The sequence below is a fragment of the Ranitomeya imitator genome, chromosome 1, assembly GCF_032444005.1.
Source record: "Ranitomeya imitator isolate aRanImi1 chromosome 1, aRanImi1.pri, whole genome shotgun sequence".
Classification (NCBI taxonomy): Eukaryota; Metazoa; Chordata; class Amphibia; order Anura; family Dendrobatidae; genus Ranitomeya; species Ranitomeya imitator.
The window spans coordinates 1,119,210,867-1,119,233,259 of NC_091282.1; the positions used below are offsets into that span (position 1 = coordinate 1,119,210,867).

At 42.5% G+C, this 22,393-nt stretch overlaps 1 protein-coding gene across 2 annotated transcripts in view; it reads left to right on the top strand.

Moving 5' to 3' along the window:
* Window positions 1–3,687: 3,687 nt before the first annotated feature.
* SGCZ (sarcoglycan zeta) overlaps window positions 3,688–22,393 on the top strand; it is a 2,021,747-nt gene continuing 2,003,041 nt past the window's right edge. The window contains exon 1 of one of the 2 annotated variants that reach the window (XM_069744428.1): window positions 3,688–4,661. The gene's annotated coding sequence lies outside the window, so the exon portion shown is untranslated. The remainder of the gene's footprint in view (window positions 4,662–22,393) is intronic. The other variant, XM_069744427.1, reaches the window with a different exon arrangement.

Consider the following 22,393-nt stretch of genomic DNA (forward strand, 5'->3'; position numbering starts at 1 on the left):
CATTCTTTGCGTCTGGAGGAGAGAAGGTTTTTCCACCAACATAGAAGAGGATTCTTTACTGTTAGGGTAGTGAGAATCTGGAATTGCTTGCCTGAGGAGGTGGTGATGGCGAACTCAGTCGAGGGGTTCAAGAGAGGCCTGGATGTCTTCCTGGAGCAGAACAATATTGTATCATACAATTATTAGGTTCTGTAGAAGGACGTAGATCTGGGTATTTATTATGATGGAATATAGGCTGAACTGGATGGACAAATGTCTTTTTTCGGCCTTACTAACTATGTTACTATGTTACTATGTATGTTACTCCAAACGCTTGCTGGCATGCAATACAACAAAGCCATATGGTACTCAAAGGAAATCTGTCTGCAGGTTTTTGCTATGTCATATGCATACAGAATCAGGTAGGGGTTGAGAGACAGATGTCAGGGATGTATCCTTTATTGGGCTGTGTGCTGTTGTTTCAATACAATTATCATTGCAGGGACTACAGTTCAAATGAGCCCTGGTCCGACCATGCCTCCTCCTCTGATGTTGTGGGTGGAGTTAGCTTTCTGAACTCTCCTACATTTCTACAGCTAAAAACTCTGATTGTATCACACCTGCTGCACCCAGTAAACTAAGTGACACATTTCTGGAATCTGGGTCTCTTTTCCTACATAATGCTACTTTCATATGAGGTAGCAAAAACCTGGTGACAGTTTATTTTTAACCCTCCCCTGCCCAAGTGCTTGATCTGTGCTGCTGCTCCAGCCTCTATGTTTTGGCTGCAGTGATGATGTCACAGTGATGGCGCATATCAATTCAATGCCACCTATATTGGCCGAGCCTCTAAGTTCAGTGACATCATCACTGTAGCCAATCACAGAGTTGGTGCTGGAGCAAGTTAGGGTGGATTTGCTATCAAAACTGACCGCTAAAGCTTGGTTAAAATTATTAAAAAAAAAACCTTTATGAAAACAGTTGAATAACTAGTTTAAGGCTATGTGCACACGTTACGGATTAGCCTCAGGAATTTTTTGTGCGGATTCTGCATCTCTTGGCAGAAAACGCAGGTGCGGATTTGACATGTTATTTGTGCGGATTTGCTGCGGATTTTGTGCGGATTTCTTGCGTTTTTTTACCCCTGCGGATTTCTATAATGGAATGGGTACAAAAACGCTGCAGATCCGCAAAAAAAGAAGCGACATGCTACTTCCTTTAATCCGCAGCGTTTCCGCACGGACTTTTTCCGCACCATTAGCACAGCGTTTTTTTTTGTCTCATTGATTTACATTGTACTGTAAATCACTTGCGGATCTGCTGCGTTTCTGCATGGTAAAAAAAACGCTGCAGATCTGCAGGAAATCCGCAACGTGTGCACATACCCTAAAGGGAATTTGTCAGCATGTTTTCGCTACTTAACCCCTTCATGACCGGGGGATTTTTCGTTTTTCCGTGTTTGTTTTTCGCTCCCCTCCTTCCCAGAGCCATAACTTTTTTATTTTTCCGTCAATTTGGCCATGTCAGGGCTTATTTTTTGCGGGACGAGTTGTACTTTTGAACGACATCATTGGTTTGAGCATGTCGTGTACTAGAAAACGGGAAAAAAATTCCAAGTGCGGTGAAATTGCAAAAAAAGTGCAATCCCACATTGGTTTTTTGTTTGACTTTTTTGCTAGGTTCACTAAATGCTAAAAATGACCTGCCATTATGATTCTCCAGGTCATTACGAGTTCATAGACACCAAACATGACTAGGTTATTTTTTATGTAAGTGGTGAAAAAAAATTCCAAACTTTGCTAAAAAAAAAAAAAAAAAAAAAAAAAAATTGCGCCATTTTCCGATACTCGTAGCGTCTCCATTTTTCATCATCTGGGGTCAGTTGAGGGCTTATTTTTTGCGTGCCGAGATGACGTTTTTAATGATAGCATTTCGGTGCAGATACGTTCTTTTGATCGCCCGTTATTGCATTTTAATGCAATGTCGCGGCGACCAAAAAAACGTAATTCTGGCGTTTCGAATTTTTTTCCCGCTACGCTGTTTAGCGATCAGGTTAATACTTTTTTTTAATTGATAGATCGGGCGATTCTGAGCGCGGCGATACCAAATATGCGTAGATTTGATATTTTTTTTATTGATTTATTTTGATTGGGGCGAAAGGGGGGTGATTTAAACTTTTATGTTTTTTTTATTTTTTTCACATTTTTTTAAACTTTTTTTTTTAACTTTTGCCATGCTTCAATAGCCTCCATGAGAGGCTATAAGCAGGCACAGCACGATCGGCTCTGCTACATAGCAGCGATCTGCTGATCGCTGCTATGTAGCAGAATTGCACGTGTGCTGTGAGCGCCGACCACAGGGTGGCGCTCACAGCGACGGGCAATCAGTAACCATAGAGGTCTCAAGGTCCTCTATGGTTACCATTCACAAGCATCGCCGACCCCCGATCATGTGACGGGGGTCGGCGATGACGTCATTTCCGGCCGCCCGGCCGGAAGCGGTAGTTAAATGCCGCTGTCTGCGTTTGACAGCGGCATTTAACTAGTTAATAGGTGCGGGCAGATCGCGATTCTGCCCGCGCCTATTACGGGCACATGTCAGCTGTTCAAAACAGCTGACATGTCCCGGCTTTGGTGCGGGCTCACCGCGGAGCCCTGCATCAAAGCAGGGGAGCCGGCATCGGACGGTATAGTACGTCCGATGCCGGTAAGGGGTTAATTCGAGGACAGCATGAGGTAGGGGTTAAAATACACATTTCAGGGATGTGTCACTTAACAAACCGTGTGCTGTTGCTTACTTACAATGAAGGTTTCATGACTGGGTGATTATCATTGCTGGGCCTAGGACTCACACTGCCTGCTAGTCTGACTCCACCCCCTTCTTTGATAAGCAGCTCACTTTTAATAGACTATGTACACAGAGCCTGGTGTGGGTGGGGCTAGCTTTCTCAGCTCTGCTGCATTCTGCGTAAAAGAACTCGGATTGTGTCACAACTGCTGCACCCAGTAAGGCTACGTCCACATTTGCGTTGTGCGATGTTGCGTCGGCGACGCAACGCGCAACGCAAACACAAACGCACAAAAACGCCCGCTAAAACGCATAGTTTTGCCACGCATGCGTCCTTTTTTGCCGAATTTTGTACGCAAAAAAAATGCATCTTGCTGCGTCCTCTGCGCCCCAACACTTGCGGCAAAAAAAACGCATGCATCGCAAAACGCATGCAAACGCATGTCCACGCGCCCCCATGTTAAATATAGGGGCGCATGGCGCATGCGTCGCCGCGGCTGCGCCCGACGCAGCCCGGCAGAACGCAAATGTGAACGTAGCCTAAACGAGGTTATACGTCAGTGGAATCAGGGCCTCTTTTACTACTTTATGCTTCTCTTAGATGAGGCAGTAAAAACCTGGTGATCGATTCTCTTTAATGTTAACATTATAATGGCGATACGAAGATATTTTCTGTATAAATTCTGTATAAATCATCGCTGCATTTACTGAAACTAGCCAAAAGCAGACTTTTCTTCCGCAGTAAGAGCTGATGTGAATTGGTTAACTGGCCGCGACATGCTGCGATTCCACCCTCCCCATCAGTAAGTATGATCCAGCGGAGGGAAAGAAGCATTGGGAGAACTTTGATAACTCTCTTACTTGTAAAGCATTGACTAATGATCTGTGCTTCTCATTGGAGGACTGTGCTGTATTGCAGTGGAGGAGGAGGTGGGAGACAGCAGAGCCAGTGTACAGACGCTTCTGCTGGGAAATCTTTCATGTGCAGGCTGGAGGTAGGAGGGATATGCTTCTCTTCTCTGGAGCAGCCTTGTAATGCAGCAATATCTGGATGCACAGTGAGGATTGCTCTGTACACCAGGCTGAAGATCATTCTCAGTGCATGGTGCCTCTAAGAAAGCAGCAGGAGGACACAGACAACTTGCAGAATGGCATAGCCCTTGTCACTGACAGCTAATGTGGATCTGAAAAAAAAGAAAAGGAGCACTAAGACCCAGAAGGCTTGTGAAGAGAAATCCCATCAGTGCTGGCCCAGAGAAGAGTAGTCAGTCACCTGCTGGTGAAGGAGAGTACCACAGCCCCAGCAGGAGGAGAGAAGCCCTCATCTTGGGAAGAGCCACCTTCCATTCCCTGCACCCATCCAAAGGAGAAAGCCCCCTTTATTTTTGGAGACTACTGGGTATGTTGGAAGGAGACACCTGAAAGTGTCATCTGCTGGGGATCAACTGTTAGGAGAAAGCTGGACTGTTCTGCCATTGATCATTCATCATTAATGTAGGATGCTAATTGCAGGAGCAAGGAATGGAGTCCTGACATCTCCTGCCTTCTAGTTTGAACCCATTTCTTTGCTTTGTGCCGCATGACGTCCAAGGAAGCAGCTTCTTAGGATGCAGCAATCCCCTGCTTTGTGGCAGAAAGGATATAAATAGTCAGATGGTGAAGAGCATCGCTATTCATCTCCAGCATCCATCACAGGGGGTCTGTGTCTGTCCTGGATCACCTGTCGCTGAACAGTCACTGCAAGAGAATTGGTTTATTGTCCAGGAGAGCATCACTGCTCCATGAGGAGATAATGAGAGAGATCACAGCCGGGGGCTGGAGGACCAGGAGGACTTTCTGACTCCAGATTCTGCCCAACTTTCCTGATGCAAGGAGAAAGTCCCCAGAAAAAGCAGGTAGGAGCCATCAGTAAGATCTGAAGGTGATGTGTGCACCTAGGATGGATTTACTGCTGGGGGTGAAACCAGAGAGAATGGGGGCATCAGATGGTAGAACTTTCTTCTGTAGGGTCGTGGAAGCTAGATCTCCTCTCTGTGTCTGTGTGCATATATACAAATGATGGCTAAAAGAGAAAAAAACTACAATATCCATTGCCATGATTCCCTGCCCCGAGAGTTGGGCTGTTTAGCAGGTTCTACCAGCAGGCAGGCTTCACTGTCTAGCACACATTGCATTGCAAATGGATCCGATCTATAACAGTAATGCATCCAGCCTGGAAACAGTGGACTAGAAAGAAATACCAGATAGATCATAGTTTGGCATGGAAATCTGAACTATCCTAGATTGTGCTACTCCTACTGTAAAGACAATTAGAACAAATGTTTCTATTCCTAGAGGAGTAACACAAGTGACATAAGGAGGGGACTGGTTCTGGTGATATGGTGGATACTTTCACATATAGCTGTAGAGGATCCTACCCCATGTGCCATGAGGCTGCATGTATAAAAGTGTGTTTATGTATGTAGTAATATATATTTGTGTTTGTATGTATGATATCTATCTATCTATGATATATATATATATATTTGTTTGTATGTATGTTATATGTATGTATGATATATATATATATATATATATATATATTTGTGTTTGTATGTATGATATCTATCTATCTATGATATATATATATATTTGTTTGTATGTATGTTATATGTATGTATGATATATATATATATATATTTGTGTTTGTATGTATGATATCTATCTATATATATATATTAGATATGTACATATGTTATATGTATGTATGATATATATATATTTGTGTTTGTATGTATGTTTATATATATATGTGTGTGTGTATATATATATATATATATATATATATAGTAAAACTATATATATATATGTATATATATATGTATATTGGGTAAATGTATATGTGCATGAATATATAATATATATATCCCCACTGTATTCATGAATATTCCATTATGAGTCCATGTAGAACACTATATGTGCATACATAAACGCTGACTTGGGATTAGGATTCACTTTTATGAAAGCCTGTTGGGTCTTGTCTGCTTCTTCCCCTTAGTTACCCATTCCAATGAATGCTCCTTTACATTGCCTTATTATTGAACACTGACAATGAAGAATGAAGCAGCTATAAAGTCGGATAATCACAGGGTGCATTTTATAGATTGTGCCCGCCATACATGATCTACCATTACCAATGATTTATGAATCACAACAAAGTCCTGCTCCAGTCCAGACAACTGCTTGTGAGCTCCACGTTGTCTTTTCTATTACTAAGTACCATTCCTGTTACCTCTCTTTATTTCATACCATCCATCAGCAGTGACCAGATGCAATTGACTTGGTAATTAATGAAATAATTGTGGGTGATATATTGTAACATGAGGCGGCAATAATGGAATCGGGTTCTTGGGCAATAATGTAAAATATATTAATGTTTCTAAGCAAGTACATGACTGGTGATGAATAAATACTCTAGCATCTGTTAAAGCTATCCACTTTAAAATATACCCCAGTGTTAAGTTCCAGGCACATGTTCTTGGCTTTCTAGGCTGCCATGGCTAATGATATATTTTACATACGAGCATTATAGCAAATCTATTTAATCTGTATGGGAGTATATGAACACATCGAGAGTCGTGTCAAGAGTCATTCTCTGGATGAACTAGGTCAATCAAATTACCTGAGTGCGCTTTTCTCATGCATTCTCCTCCTGGATAAAAGGCGTTGTGACTTTTTTGGGTTTACCTGTGTTGGGGTACTATATATATGCACTGTAAGGCTGTAGAACTTCACATTATTAGAATAAATAGCATTGTCCTACACTTAGTACTAATCTGAGAGTTCTGTTAATTAGAATTTTGGAATTAGCTGTGGAATATCTATCTATCTAGCTAATATCTATCTATCTATCTAATATCTATCTATCTAATATCTATCTATCTAATATCTATCTATCTATCTATCTATCTAATATCTATCTATCTATCTATCTATCTATCTAATATCTATCTATCCATCCATCCATCCATCTTATAATTGATTTGACTGTTTTAAAACCATCTATTGACTATTTGGCATTACATTACATATGTATCAAACAAGTTATTATGTGGCATGAAGTGGGTAATATGAGGTGTTGGCTTCCTGAATGGGAAATCCAACTTTCATGAATGATTATAAATCAATACAGCAAGGAGCAGAGGGCAGAGGAGGAATGTGTATGTGGGTAGAGGAAGCCATGCATATCCATTTTAGGGAAGATAGTCTAACATTCCTTGGTGTTTTTATGACATCTGAATATATCAATGCTATTATTCAGCAATAAATTCTCCAATTTCTAAGGAGAGCATATCACCACTATTCCCTATAAGCTGTGCTCTCTGGAAATGACAGAGTTAAAAATACCACACTCTATCTGTAATTGGGCTCCTTGACCTAATAATAATAATTAATATATTGCTTTAACTACTTCATGTTCAGCTTAAAGTAAGCACAGCATACCCATTATCTGTTATCTCTCATATTAAAGGGGTTGTCGCAGCATATCATATTGCTGACACCGGGCCCCCCTCATTGAGCAGCCATTATTGGCTTTGGTGGTCACTGGATGTAAACATTGACTGTGGCGGAACCACACAGCTCCATACGCTGCTTAGTGGCCATTTTAGGGTACTGCAAATCACCAATTGACTTAATCTGGAGACAATCTCCAGTCTTCTCTGCTTCACATTGAAAAGGAGTTGTGTTATTCAGAGTCTACATCTGGCTAATGGTGGAGCTAATAACAGCTGATCAGTGTGTGTGTGTGTGTGTGGGGGGGGGGTGCTGGGTGTCAGACCCCCATCAAATTGATTTTGATAACCGATCCTAAAAATAGTCATCAATATTAAGCCTGGACAAGTCCTTTGATAATTATGTATCACCTTATAATTATGAAAACTTAACTTTACACTTTATTAATATTGCTATGAACACATATACCGGTTTAGCAAAATGACTTGTGAGGCTCTCAATGCCAGTTTCAGGGCAGTGGCACAATGTAAAAAGCCTAGGTGCTGTGGTGTGACAAGCCAAGTAGTCCGCCATCTGTGAACATAGGTCTTCCTACATCTGTAGACATCTGCGTGATATTGGAGTTTTAAAGTGGCAAAAAAATATCAGAAACACTTTATATCCTCCTAAATGTTTATTGATGGTAATGCTTAAATGACCTAATGTACTGTGCCTACAAGATGTAGGAAATGAAGGAAACGTTGATATTATTTCATCCTAACACATGGCCAACATCTAAAGAAATGGCTAAAGTGCAAACTCTGCTGTATTAGGACAACATAATAATGGCAGCATTTATATTTATAATGGCCACTAATATAAACGAACCTCTCCAATATCTATCTATCTATCTATCTATAGATCTATCTACAATCTATCTATCTATAGATCTATCTATCTATATCTATGTATCTATCTCATTCCATCTATCTATCTCATTCCATCTATCTATCGGTCTGTCTATCTATCGATCTTGATGTCCTCTTATATGACAGAAGAGCTGTGTAGCCCCTCAGTCATGTAACTAGCTCCTCACCACTTCTAGGTATATACAGTGGGGCAAAAAAGTATTTAGTCAGTCAGCAATAGTGCAAATTCCACCACTTAAAAAGATGAGAGGCGTCTGTAATTTACATCATAGGTAGACCTCAACTATGGGAGACAAACTGAGAAAAAAAAATCCAGAAAATCACATTGTCTGTTTTTTTAGCAATTTATTTGCATATTATGGTGGAAAATAAGTATTTGGTCAGAAACAAAATTTCATCTCAATACTTTGTAATATATCCTTTGTTGGCAATGACAGAGGTCAAACTTTTTCTGTAAGTCTTCACAAGGTTGCCACACACTGTTGTTGGTATGTTGGCCCATTCCTCCATGCAGATCTCCTCTAGAGCAGTGATGTTTTTGGCTTTTCGCTTGGCAACACGGACTTTCAACTCCCTCCAAAGGTTTTCTATAGGGTTGAGATCTGGAGACTGGCTAGGCCACTCCAGGACCTTGAAATACTTCTTACGAAGCCACTCCTGGCGGTGTGCTTTGGATCATTGTCATGTTGAAAGACCCAGCCACGTTTCATCTTCAATGCCTTTGCTGATGGAAGGAGGTTTGCACTCAAAATCTCATGATACATGGCCCCATTCATTCTTTCATGTACCCGGATCAGTCGTCCTGGCCCCTTTGCAGAGAAACAGCCCCAAAGCATGATGTTTCCACCACCTTGCTTTACAGTAGGTATGGTGTTTGATGGATGCAACTCAGTATTCTTTTTCCTCCAAACACGACAAGTTGTGTTTCTACCAAACAGTTCCAGTTTGGTTTCATCAGACCATAGGACATTCTCCCAAAACTCCTCTGGATCATCCAAATGCTCTCTAGCAAACTTCAGACGGGCCCGGACATGTACTGGCTTAAGCAGTGGGACACGTCTGGCACTGCAGGATCTGAGTCCATGGTGGCATAGTGTGTTACTTATGGTAGGCCTTGTTACATTGGTCCCAGCTCTCTGCAGTTTATTCACTAGGTCCCCGGCGTGGTTCTGGGATTTTTGCTCACCGTTCTTGTGATCATTCTGACCCCACGGGGTGGGATTTTGCGTGGAGCCCCAGATCGAGGGAGATTATCAGTGGTCTTGTATGTCTTCCATTTTCTAATTATTGCTCCCACTGTTGATTTCTTCTCTCCAAGCTGGTTGGCTATTGCAGATTCAGTCTTCCCAGCCTGGTGCAGGGCTACAATTTTGTTTCTGGTGTCCTTTGACAGCTCTTTGGTCTTCACCATAGTGGAGTTTGGAGTCAGACTGTTTGAGGGTGTGCACAGGTGTCTTTTTATACTGATAACAAGTTTAAACAGGTGCCATTACTACAGGTAATGAGTGGAGGAAAGAGGAGACTCTTAAAGAAGAAGTTACAGGTCTGTGAGAGCCAGAAATCTTGATTGTTTGTTTCTGACCAAATACTTATTTTCCACCATAATATGCAAATAAATTGCTAAAACAACAGACAATGTGATTTTCTGGATTTTTTTTTCTCAGTTTGTCTCCCATAGTTGAGGTCTACCTATGATGTAAATTACAGACGCCTCTCATCTTTTTAAGTGGTGGAACTTGCACTATTGCTGACTGACTAAATACTTTTTTGCCTCACTGTATACACCAGGATTAGGAAACATATTGGGTGAAATCACCATAAAACACACTAGGTTTTAGAATAAACTATTCTGGTCTTATGGTATTAACCAACCCTTCAGCAGAAGAGCTGCTTTGTATGCACACAGTGGTTGCACTCTCTGGGTGGGATGACATTACAGAAATTCTGGATGGAAATCATCATAATACTGTAAGGCTAAGTTCATACGAATGCATACAAATTTGTCTGATTTTCATCCAGGAAAAACTGATAATTTCAATATCATCTGTTTTTGTACATCAGCAGTTCTAAAAATTTACAAGACCATATTCGATTTCTTATGTTAAGAATTACAATGTACCCATAAATATTGGATGCTATATCGTTAATCCGTATAAGATCTGATTTATTTTTTGTGCGCCTGGAGTGGCAAATCTCATCCAAACTAAAGAAGGGACGAGTGCATGCTGTGTTTTTTTTTCACATGGACATTCTGTGTAAAAAGACAGTCATTTGACCAGTCCAATTTGATATTATTGGTCTCATTGCCAGTTCTTCCTGCAGACAGCGCTCAGACCGAAAGTACATTCATAAGTAAAGAATTATTGACTTTTACCTACCTTTTTAGATGTGCTGTCTCTTCTTTCTTCTATCGGTTTGTAACTGCCAGAATCATGGCACCCTTTGGTCCGATCCTGTTTCCCGCATTAGGATTAGCGTGATCAAGCGCCTTCACCTTTCCTCTTTACTTCTTCTAAGACATGAGTGGTGAGATACTTTTAGTTCTGTATGACATTGAGGATTTTGTTTAATCCACCAGGAGCCAGCAACGTCTTAGTGTACCAGTAAGTAAAAACAATCCCCACTAATAATGTGTTCTTGATACATTAACTTTGTATTAAAGTTTGTAAAGTTGGGAGGGAGCTTGGGTAGCTGATTGACATCAATATTTTGCCTTGAATCTACTTGACCTGATCTAGTTTATCCAAGAGAGAATGGAAATGTGAATGTAAACATCTGTTTTATTATATAATATACTTTAATATAACTTCGCTTCTGATATGTCTATAAATAACATCTGTGCAAACTTTAATAACTGAATTCGAAACCTGATGACTATACAGAAATGTGTGATGTTTCTTAGTCATTACTTATCTCTTCCTGCAGAAGTTTCTTCTTTTGTGTCAATCCCTGATGGACTGACATGTCGAGCTCCATTTCGTATTAAAAATGTTGGCAGTTCAGAAACTACAGTTAGTATTATTCAGTTATCTGGCCTGGCTTCTGCAAAATATCATAATAAACAACTCATGTAAATGTCTACAGGCCTCGGTTTATCCTGTCCCAAGATCTCCTTGTTCACATTTTCAGTTATCTAGTTACATCTATAGAGTAGATGCTGGCTGGTGGAGCAAGATAAAGTACAAAACTTTCACAAGACAGGTCAAAATAATAATAATCTTTATTTTTATATAGTGTATAACATATTCGGCAGCGCTTTACAGCTTGCACATATTATCGTTGCTGGACCCGATGGGGCTCACAATCTAAATTCCCTATCAGTATGTCTTTGGAGTGTGGGAAGAAACTGGAGAACCTGAAGGAAGCCCACGCAAACAAGGAGAGAACATACAAACTCCTTGCAGATGTTGTCCTTGGTGGGATTTGAACCCAGGACTACAGCGCTGCAAAGTGATGAGGACAGTGGCAAATAGGAACCATATAAAGTCAAGGGTTAGCTGGGCTTAAATCCAGAAATCAAGGCAGTTATGTCAAGCAAAAAAAAACGGTCAGGCAGTCAAATAGTCAATTAAAGGAGAGGAAATGCAAATGTTAACCAGCAGAATAAGCAAGAAACAAAGTTGGCACAAAATCAAAGATCAATTCAATATGCGGTGGCATATCAAAGTTTGGGCACCCCTGGTCAAAACTACCATTATTGTGAACATATGGAGCAAAGTTCGAACCAAATAATGAGTTGAGTACAGAAGAGATCCATACTAAAAAAATATATTTTTATTTAAACAATTAAAATACAGTTTTAAAATAAGCAGAGGTGTCCCAGTAGGGGATGCATGGACATGACCTTCAAAGTACATAGGATGGAATTAGCATAATTCGGTGAATGTAATGTTACATTAAGATTCCAATTCCTTAGGGAGCAACAAATTGTTTCCATAAAACAGGCAATATATCCGGGATAAATTATGCGATTACTATATAGCAGGTAAATCAATATTAACCCCTTTCTGACATCCGACGTACTATCCTGTCGAGGTGACCTGGGCCTGTCTGATTATCGACGGGATAGTACATCATACACGATCAGCTGGGGAGCGTGACTGATCTCAGCCGGGTGTCAGCTGATTATCAAAGCTGACACCCGGCACCATGTGCCAGGAGCGGTCACGGACTGCTCCCAGCACTTTAACCCCTGGAACACTGCAATCAAACAAGATCACTGCGTTCCGGTGGCATAGGGAATCATCGTGCAGGGAGGGGGTTCCCTGCGTGCTTCCCTGAGACCCTCACAATAACACGATGTGATCGCGTTATTCCAAGGGTCATCTCCCTGCAGGCCCCGAGATCCAAGATGGCCACAGAGTCCTTCCGGGTCCTGCAGGGAGGTGGCTTGTCAGTGCTTGCTGAGAGCAGGCAACGGCAAGCCTCCTACACTGCCTGTCAGATCGCTGATCTGACACAGTGCTGTGCAAAGTGTAAGATCGGCGATTTGACTTTATACAGTGAATTCCCACCCTGAGACAATGTAAAATAAAAAAAATAATAACATGAGTAAAAATATTTTTTTTAAATTCCTAAATAAATAAAGGGTATCGTTTCTCCTTATGGAGAGTGACATACCATCTCTGGCTTGTCAAGGAAAGGAGGCTTATTCGCCGTGTAATGCTCCTCTGGGAAATTGCCTCTTCTGAGAAAAAGAGGACTTAAACTCTAGAGCGCCACCTGTTGGAAGTAGCGATCCTACAAGTCACAATCAATCCTTTAACGAGTCGTGCAATATGACTTAGGATAAAAGCCAAATCAATATCAATTCGCAGACACGGTGTTTCGGGCTGTTGGCCCTCGTCAGTGCGAAGCATGAGAACTGATTTGGCTAGGTGAGAGGCTCTGGACTGGGGTCTAAGGGGTACCATTTCTCCTTATGGAGAGTGACATATCATAGATGCCAGAGATGGTGTGTCACTCTCCATAAGGCGAAACGATACCCCTTAGACCCCAGTCCAGAGCCAAGTCAATTAAAATGTTCACAATTCATTTTCTAACTACTAAGTCACATGAATAAAAACCTGCAGTTTATAAATAACTTGACTATTAACAAAATCAGCCAAAGCTTACACATATGTATTCAGCCATACAGTAAGCTGCACTTTGTGTCACAGCATGGCTATAACATGGCTTTGTACTGAAGTTCTTTATAGTAGAATACATTATTTTGCAGTACCAGAAATTGCCATAGGATGGCTCAGGTTGTCTCAACATTTTTGCATAGGAAGACATTGACTTGCAATAAAAACCATCGGTTTTATTTTGCTGCGTAATATCAAAAAGGTAAGGAGATGATGAGAAATTGTAAAGATCTTGCTTGAACTTCAACAGTATCTTCTCACAACTAAATACTGCTTTTAAAACAATTAAGTCACTGCAAGTTAGGAAAGACTTTAAATAACATTGTTAGTGTTCTCCTCCATGATAAGAGTCAATAGTTTTTCATTTCAAATGCTTAGGCAGCTGCTTACAGAAGCACATAATCTTTATTTTTATATAGCGCTAACATATTCCGCAGCTCTTTACAGTTTTTGCACACATTATCATCGCTGTCCCTGATGGGACTCACAATCTAAATTCCCTATAAGTATGTCTTTAGAATGTGGGAAGAAACCGGAGTACCCGGAGGAAACCCACGCAAACACAGAGAGAACATACAAACTCTTTGCAGATGTTGTCCTGGGTGGGATTAGAACCCAGGACTCCAGCGCTGCAAGGCTGCAGTGCTAACCATTGCGCCACATAGACAATACTTGTAAGCAGTGCCGGACTGGGGTGCCAAGGGCCCCCCAGTAACCAACTCCAGGGCCCCACTTTTCAACTACATGCAAATGTGACATTATCCTTAATCAGAAATTGATATAACAATGAACTGGGTAGATTGTTAGATGAATATGATGCTGCCTTTGTCTGTACATAGTGATTTAAGTATATTGTGCCAAAGTACTGCTCATGTGAGAGGATGGTGGCCCACTCTGGCACAGGGGCCCACCAAAGGCTTCTCTCTCTGCATCAGTTGGTTTCCTGTCCTTGATGGGGAAGCCTCAGTAAATCGGCAATGAAAGAAGAGGATTCCTGGCCCTGGGGCAGCCGATGGTTGGCAGGGCACAGGCTCTGCTGCAGCAATTGCCAGAGTGTGCTGAAAGTGCCACGGAGGCCCCACGGAGGTGTCCTCCCTGAGCAAGCATGAGCGGGTCACTAGCAGTTGATTGCCTGTTCTCATCAGCCATGCATTCCCAGACATAGGGCTTACAGCACGCCAGGGAAAAGAAGGTATAGAGCCTGAACATGGTGCTGATGGCAGATGCTGGCGCATAGTAACCTTTACCTCAGTGGGGGCTTTTCAGGAGGCACCATGGGAGCATCACAGCATGAAGCACGAGCAGGATCCAGGTGAGGCCTCTAAAGTCATATCCTTATGATGCGCTTGCATACAACTTCCAGGGCAGTTACTGGAAGTGGCTGTGCGTGCTGGCCGGCTGTTCCCACGAGGAGTTGGTATGCAATGGGACTACAGGCAGGCAGGAATCTGGGCAAGATGGAGGCTCAGCAACCTCAGAAGCAGCCCGCACAGCCATCACTACAGCAGCAACAAGAGCAGCAGCTGAAAAAATGGATTGGAGATGCCCATATTGTCCCCATATGAAGCAGGCAAACCAGAAGCCACGTCCCGATCGATGTGGAAGCAGAAGAGGGGGTAATTCGGGCAGCATGCGAGGTACAGCAGAAGCCATCAGCCGTTGCATCTTTAGTAGAATTGAGGAGTTTGCATGCAGTCTCCGGAGATCTTTCAGATGTCATCCAGCCTCCTGACCCGGTACTCACATAAAGCTCCCGAGTGGTGAGTGATCTATGAGAAAGTTCAGCAGGCTAATGGCCCTTTCTTTTTTCTCTTTTTACATAGTAACATAGTTAGATAGTTATTAAGGTTGAAGGAAGACTTTAAGTCCATCTAGTTCAACCCATAGCCTAGCCTAACCTAACATGCCCTAACATGTTGATCCAGAGGAAGGCAAAAAAAACCATGTGGCAAACAGTAAGCTCCACATTGGGGAAAAAAATTCCTTCCCGACTCCACATACGGCAATCAGACTAGTTCCCTGGATCAACGCCCTATCAAGGAATCTAGTATATATAACCTGTAGCATTCAAGTAATGAATCCCTCATTACAACATCATACGGCAGAGAGTTCCATAGTCTCACTGCTCTTACAGTAAAAAATCTGCGTCTGTTATTATGCTTAAACCTTCTTTCCTCCAGACGTAAAGGATGCCCCCTTGTCCCTGTCTCAGGTCTATGAGTAAAAGATCATCAGAAAGGTCTTTGTACTGTCCCCTCATATATTTATACATTAAAATAAGATTACCCCTTAGCCTTCGTTTTTCCAAACTAAGTAGCCCCAAGTGTAATAACCTATCTTGGTATTACAGACCCCTCCAGTCCTCTAATAACCTTGGCTGCTCTTCTCTGCACCCGCTCTAGTTCAGCTATGTCTTTCTTATACACCGGAGACCAGAATTGTACACAGTATTCTAAGTATGGTCGAACTAGTGACTTGTATATAGGTAAAATTATGTTCTCTTTATGTGCATCTATGCCTCTTTTAATGCATCCCATTATTTTATTTGCCTTTGTAGCAGCTGCCTGACACTGGCCACTAAATGTGAGTTTGTCATCCACCCATACACCCAGGTCTTTTTCATTGACGGTTTTGCCCAGAGTTTTAGAATTAAGCACATAGTTATACATCTTATTACTTCTACTCAAATGCATGATTACCCTGCAGAGTTTTGTGTCATCTGCAAATATTGAAATTCTTCTCTGTATGCCCCCTACAAGGTCATTAATAAATATGTTAAAAAAGAGGGACCAATACTGACCCCTGTAGTACCCCACTGCTAACCGCGACCCAGTGCGAGTATGCTCCATTAATAATCACCCTTTATTTCCTTTCCCTGAGCCAGCTCTTAACCCACTTACTCATATTTTCCCCTATCCCCATTATTCTCATTTTATGTATCAACCTTTTATGTGGCACCTCATTAAAAGCTTTTGAAAAGTCCATATACACTATGTCCACTGGGTTCCCTTGGTCCAGTCTGGAACTTACCTCTTCATAGAAATTGATCAGATTAGTCTGACAGGAACGGTCCCTAGTAAACCCGTGCTGATAGTGGGTCATGAGGTTATTCCTCTTCAGATACTCCAGCATAGCATCCCTTAGAATGCCCTCCAGGATCATACACACAGAAGAGGTTAAGCTTACTGGCCTATAATTTCCGAGTTCAGTTTTTGTCCCCTTTTTGAATATTGGCACCACATTTGCTGTACGCCAGTCCTATGGTACAGACCCTGATATATGGAGTCTTTAAAGATTAAAAATAATGGTCTATCAATGGCTGTACTTAATTCCTGCAGTACTCGGGGGTGTATCCCATCCGGGCCTGGAGATTTGTCAATTTTAGCGATTTTTAGATGCCGCCGTACTTCCTGCTGGGTTAAGCAGGTGACATTTAATGGGGAATTTTTGTTATCACTGATCATATTGTCTGCCATGGGATTTTCTTGTGTAAATACTGATGAAAAAAAGTCATTTAGCATATTGGCTTTTTCCTCATCCTCATCCACCATTTCACCCAGACTATTTTTAAGGTGGCCAACACTATCATGTTTTAGTTTCTTACTATTTACGTAAAGAATATTTTAGGATTATTTTTACTGTCTCTGGCAATGAGTCTCTGTGTCTCAATTTTTGCTGCCTAGATTTGCTTTTTACAGAATTTATTTAATTTTCTGTATTTATTTAATGCCTCATCACTATCTACTTCCTTTAATTCTCTAAATGCTTTCTTTTTGTCACTTATTGCGCCCCTTACAGCGCTATTTAGCCATATTGGTTTCCTCTTATTTCTAGTCTGTTTATTCCCATACGGTATATACTGTGCACAGGTCCTATCCAGGATGCTAATAAATGTCTCCCATTTTCTTTGTGTATTTTTTTGTCTCAGGATGTCACTCCTGCTATGTGCACCAAGATTATCTCTCATCCGTTGGAAATTTGCCCTCCTGAAGCTTATTGTCCTTGTAACCCCTCTACTACACATATTATTAAAGGATACATGAAAACTTATTATTTTGTGATCGCTATTTCCCAAGTGACCCACAACCCTTATATTTGCTATGCGGTCTGGCCTGTTGGTTAATATTAGGTCTAGCAGTGCCCCCCTTCTTGTTCGGTCCTGAACCAGTTGTGAAAGGTAATTGTCTTACATAGTTGTCAAAAACCGATTACCTTTGCTGGAACTGGAGGTTTCTGTTCCCCAATCTATTTCAGGGTAGTTGAAGTCCTCCATAATAATGACTTCCCCTTGAGTCGCAGCTTCATCTATTTGCTTTACGAGGATATTCTCCATTGCTTCCATTATTTTTGGAGATTTATAACAAACCCCTATCAGTAATTTATTATTTTTCCCCCTCCCCTTATCTCCACCCACAGGGACGCTAAATGTTCATTAGATTCACTTATATTATCACGCAGGATGGGTTTTAAGGATGATTTTACATATAGACACACCTCCCTCTCACTTATCCGTTTGGTCATTTCTGAATAGACTATAGCCCTGCAAGTGTTGTGAATTCTGTGGCAGAGTTCACTCCTGTGGTCACAAGTGGTACTTCGGCTGATTCTCTCTGGGATCTTCCGTTTGTGGAGGAAAGTGGTACTGCAGCTTCTGAGTTTCCTCCCTCAGGTGATCTGGTGAGCTCATTAGCTTCTTCTCTACTTAACTCCACCTGATGCTTTGATCTCTGCTTCCTGTCAATGTTTCAGTGTGGGACTTGTTTTTCCCCTGGATCATTCCTGTGGCCTGCTGCTCTGCAAAGCTAAGTTGTGCTTATGTTATTTTGTTGCTATTTTTCTGTCCAGCTTGCTTTATTGTTTTTTCTCGCCTGCTGGAAGCTCTGAGACGCAGAGGGACCACCTCCGTACCGTTAGTCGGCGCGGAGGGTCTTTTTGGTCCCCTCTGCGTGTTTTTTTTATAGGTTTTTGTGCTGACCGCAAAGTTATCTTCCCTATCCTCGTTCTGTTCAGCTAGTCGGGCCTCACTTTGCTAAATCTGTTTCATCTCTATGTTTGTGTTTTCATCTTACTCACAGTCATTATATGTGGGGGGCTGCCTTTTCCTTTGGAGAATTTCTCTGAGGCAAGGTAGGCTTATTTTTCTATCTTCAGGATTAGCTAGTTTCTCAGGCTGTGACGAGGCGCCTAGGTTCTGGTCAGGAGCGCTCCACGGCTACCTTTAGTGTGGTTTGATAGGCTTAGGGATTGCGGTCTGCAGAGTTCCCACGTCTCAGAGCTCGTTCTATTATTTTGGGTTATTGTCAGTTCACTGTATGTGCTCTAACCTCCATGTCCATTGTGATTCTGAATTGCCTTTCATAACAGTACAGGAAGCCAAAAGTGCTAATGATTCTCAATAGAGGGAAAAAAGAAGTTCTGAGACCATTTTTTTTTCTTTGCACTGTGTTTTGTCTTTTTTTTCCCCTAGACATTTGGGTGGTTCAGGACACAGGTGTAGCAATGGACATTAAAGGTCTGTCTTCATGTGTGGATCAGCTCACGGCAAGAGTTCAAAGAATTCAAGATTTTGTGGTCCAGAATTCTTTGCTTGAACCTAGAATTCCTATTCCAGATTTGTTTTTTGGAGATAGAACTAAATTTCTGAGTTTCAAAAATAATTGTAAACTATTTCTGGCTTTGAAACCTCGCTCTTCTGGTGACCCAATTCAACAGGTTAGGATCGTCATTTCTTTTTTGCGCGGCGACCCTCAGGACTGGGCGTTTTCTCTTGCGTCAGGAGATCCTGCATTGAGTAATATCGATGCATTTTTCCTGGCGCTTGGGTTGCTGTACGATGAGCCTAATTCAGTGGATCAGGCAGAAAAAAATTTGCTGGCTCTTTGTCAGGCTCAGGATGAGATAGAGGTATATTGTCAGAAATTTAGAAAGTGGTCAGCGCTCACTCAATGGAATGAATCTGCGCTGGCAGCAATATTCAGAAAGGGTCTCTCTGAAGCCCTTAAGGATGTCATGGTGGGATTTCCTATGCCTGCTGGTTTGAATGAGTCTATGTCTTTGGCCATTCAGATCGGTCGACGCTTGCGTGAGCGTAAACCTGTGCACCATTTGGCGGTATTACCTGAGCTTAAACCTGAGCCTATGCAGTGTGATAGGACCTTGACCAGAGTTGAACGGCAAGAACATAGACGTCTGAATGGTCTGTGTTTCTACTGTGGTGATTCCACTCATGCTATCTCTGATTGTCCTAAGCGCACTAAGCGGTTCGCTAGGTCTGCCACCATTGGTACTGTACAGTCAAAATTTCTTCTGTCCGTTACCTTGATCTGCTCTTTGTCATCATATTCTGTCATGGCATTTGTGGATTCAGGCGCTGCCCTGAATTTGATGGACTTGGAATATGCTAAGCATTGTGGGTTTTTCTTGGAGCCCTTGCAGTGTCCTATTCCATTGAGAGGAATTGATGCTACGCCTTTGGCCAAGAATAAGCCTCAATACTGGACCCAGCTGACCATGTGCATGGCTCCTGCACATCAGGAGGTTATTCGCTTTCTGGTGTTGCATAATCTGCATGATGTGGTCGTGTTGGGGTTGCCATGGCTACAAGCCCATAATCCAGTATTAGATTGGAAATCCATGTCGGTGTCCAGCTGGGGTTGTCAGGGGGTACATGGTGATGTTCCATTTCTGTCAATTTCGTCATCCACTCCTTCTGAAGTCCCAGAGTCCTTGTCTGATTACCGGGATGTATTTGATGAGCCCAAGTCCAATACCCTACCTCCGCATAGGGATTGTGATTGTGCTATCAATTTGATTCCTGGTAGTAAATTCCCAAAAGGTCGATTGTTTAATTTGTCCGTGCCTGAGCACACCGCTATGCGCAGTTATGTGAAGGAATCCCTGGAGAAGGGGTATATTCGCCCGTCATCGTCGCCATTAGGAGCAGGGTTCTTTTTTGTAGCCACGAAGGATGGTTCGCTGAGACCTTGTATAGATTACCGCCTTCTTAATAAGATCACGGTTAAATTTCAGTACCCCTTGCCATTGTTATCTGATCTATTTGCTCGGATTAAGGGGGCTAGTTGGTTCACAAAGATAGATCTTCGTGGTGCGTATAATCTGGTGCGAATTAAGCAAGGTGATGAATGGAAAACTGCATTTAATACGCCCGAGGGTCATTTTGAGTATCTCGTGATGCCATTCGGACTTGCCAATGCTCCATCAGTGTTTCAGTCCTTTATGCATGACATCTTCCGAGAGTACCTGGATAAATTCCTGATTGTGTACTTGGATGACATTTTGATATTCTCGGATGATTGGGAGTCTCATGTGAAGCAGGTCAGAACGTTTTTTCAGGTCCTGTGTGCTAATTCTTTGTTTGTGAAGGGATCAAAGTGTCTCTTTTGTGTGCAGAAGGTTTCATTTTTGGGGTTCATCTTTTCCCCTTCTACTATCGAGATGGATCCTGTTAAGGTCCAAGCCATCCATGATTGGACTCTGCCGACATCTCTGAAAAGTCTGCAAAAGTTCCTGGGCTTTGCTAATTTTTATCGTCGCTTCATCTGCAATTTTTCTAGTATTGCTAAACCATTGACCGATTTGACCAAGAAGGGTGCTGATGTGGTCAATTGGTCTTCTGCTGCTGTGGAAGCTTTTCAAGAGTTGAAGCGTCGTTTTTCTTCTGCCCCTGTGTTGTGTCAACCAGATGTTTCTCTTCCGTTCCAGGTCGAGGTTGATGCTTCTGAGATTGGAGCAGGGGCTGTTTTGTCGCAGAGAGGTTCTGGTTGCTCAGTGATGAAACCATGCGCTTTCTTTTCCAGGAAGTTTTCGCCTGCTGAGCGTAATTATGATGTGGGCAACCGAGAGTTGCTGGCCATGAAGTGGGCATTCGAGGAGTGGCGTCATTGGCTTGAAGGAGCTAAGCATCGCGTGGTGGTATTGACTGATCATAAGAACTTGACTTATCTCGAGTCTGCCAAGCGCTTGAATCCTAGACAAGCTCGTTGGTCGTTGTTTTTTGCCCGTTTTGACTTTGTGATTTCGTACCTTCCGGGCTCTAAAAATGTGAAGGCGGATGCTCTGTCTAGGAGTTTTGTACCCGACTCTCCGGGTTTATCTGAGCCGGCGGGTATCCTCAAGGAAGGAGTAATTGTGTCTGCCATCTCCCCTGATTTGCGGCGGGTGCTGCAAAAATTTCAGGCTAATAAACCTGATCGTTGCCCAGCGGAGAAACTGTTTGTCCCTGATAAGTGGACGAATAGAGTTATCTCTGAACTTCATTGTTCGGTGTTGGCTGGTCATCCTGGAATCTTTGGTACCAGAGAGTTGGTGGCTAAATCCTTTTGGTGGCCCTCTCTGTTGCGGGATGTGCGTACTTTTGTGCAGTCCTGTGGGATTTGTGCTCGGGCTAAGCCCTGCTGTTCTCGTGCCAGTGGGTTGCTTTTGCCCTTGCCGGTCCCGAAGAGGCCTTGGACACATATCTCTATGGATTTTATTTCTGACCTTCCCGTTTCTCAAAAGATGTCAGTCATTTGGGTGGTCTGTGATCGCTTTTCTAAGATGGTCCATCTGGTACCCTTGTCTAAACTGCCTTCCTCCTCTGATTTGGTGCCTTTGTTCTTCCAGCATGTGGTTCGTTTGCATGGTATTCCAGAGAATATTGTTTCTGACAGAGGTTCCCAGTTTGTTTCGAGGTTTTGGCGAGCCTTTTGTGGTAGGATGGGCATTGACCTATCCTTTTCCTCGGCTTTCCATCCTCAGACTAATGGCCAGACCGAGCGAACCAATCAGACCTTGGAAACATATCTGAGGTGCTTTGTTTCCGCTGATCAGGATGACTGGGTGTCCTTTTTGCCTTTGGCTGAGTTCGCCCTTAATAATCGGGCCAGCTCGGCTACCTTGGTTTCACCGTTTTTCTGCAATTCTGGGTTCCATCCTCGTTTCTCTTCTGGACAGGTTGAGTCTTCGGACTGTCCTAGTGTGGATACTGTGGTGGACAGGTTGCAGCAGATTTGGACTCAGGTAGTGGACAATTTGACCTTGTCCCAGGAGAAGGCTCAGCTTTTCGCTAATCGCAGACGCCGTGTGGGTCCCCGACTTCGT